This window comes from Benincasa hispida, chromosome 3, assembly GCF_027475165.1.
Source record: "Benincasa hispida cultivar pf3 chromosome 3, pf3_genome.v1.1, whole genome shotgun sequence".
NCBI classification, from domain to species: Eukaryota; Viridiplantae; Streptophyta; class Magnoliopsida; order Cucurbitales; family Cucurbitaceae; genus Benincasa; species Benincasa hispida.
This window is the reverse complement of record NC_143480.1, coordinates 42,998,986-43,000,634: the sequence shown is the minus strand read 5'-3', so window position 1 is coordinate 43,000,634 and position 1,649 is coordinate 42,998,986.

Here is a 1,649-nt window from a genome sequence, read left to right as displayed (position 1 = left end):
GTAATTTTCAGTTAGTTATACTTACGAGCAATTTGTGAAGGGTCAACGTACTGTTGATTGGCTATATCCAATGGACACAAAAATATGAGTGCAGTTTGGAAGTTCATTAATTTAATTAAAGAGTTTAATAAATTAACAAGTATTAGAACTTCAATCTATAGGTCCATAAGGTCCTCTTATTAGCTCAATTGAGATTAATGAAAATCAAATTAATTTTGGATTAATTTGAATAGTTCAAATTAATTAAAGGGAATTAATTATATAAGATATAATTAATGTAATGTATATGATACATTATAATATAAAATTTTGTTTGAGAGAAATAAATATTTGAATATAATTCAAATATTAATTATACGAATGTGATTCATATAAAAACTACAGGTTCAAATTAATATGAATATGATTCATATTAATACTATAGATCATATGAGAGAGTTGTAAATTATAGATTATATTAATGTGATATAATATAATTTGTAGGTTATGTGTTATATTTGATATAAAATATAGTTTGATAGTTACATATATATTAAATTAGTTTATATATATATATATAGTTAAAAACTTGAATTTTGAATTTTGAAATTAAAATTAGGAAATGAGTTATTTTAACTCCTTCAACCCACTCTCTATAATAACCAACCTGAATTACACAAGTGGTTGAGATTTGAATATAATCTTCTTCCCTGAATTCTTGAACTGGAGAACTCTTCTCTGTAATTGAATTTTTTTATGAAAATTATTCTCTCAACAAAAACCTCTCACTTTCTCTTACCAAATTAATGTCACTGAACTCCATACCTCTTAGCAATTCTCATCCTTTAGAATAATAGGGAAGAACTCTTGGTGGTGTTCATTTTATTATTGTGTTTTGGGTGTTTGTGAGATCGGGAGAAGGGTTCGAATTGTTCATGAATTGGAGAGGATTTGTGAATTTTTTTGGTCTTCAAGGGTAAGTAGTCCTTTTAATCCCTTAGTTTCTCTCTAATTTACTGCGAAAAGCATGCTAATAGTATATTTTGTTTATCGTTGTTGTCTTCTTTATTATTTGTGGTTTTGTAAAATTGAAAATAGAGACATGTTTGTTATTTTGCTTCCGCTTTGGGTTTTCAAAAACCTTCAGTTTTAACATTTTGCTTACTTTATCAGCATAGTTGGAAAGAACGCGAAAAATTATACAAAAACGAGTGGTCATTTAGTTAAGATGGAGTTATATCAACAAAGATATGACAAAAACAAAATTATCGTTTACGCAGAAAAAATATGTAATCACTGACATCAGCATACGTGATTGCTTATGCAATCGTTGATATGAGCGTGAATGATTGCTGACATCAGCATACATGATCGCTTACATAACATACGTGATCACTCAGTTTTCGTTTTGTAATTTTGTTTTGGTCATATCTTTGTCGATACAACTTCATTCTTGCTAAATGACCACTCGTTATCATACCTGTTTTTTTTTGTGTTCTTTCCAACCATGCATGTAAACTAAATAAAAACTTAAATAATTTTTTACTTTATTACTCCAAAAGTAAATTTTATCTAAGTTTAAATTTTATAGTGCTATTTATATTCATTATTATTTAGCATTTTTCTCGATATACAAGCATAATAAAAAAGAACATGAAAAAGTGTATGCA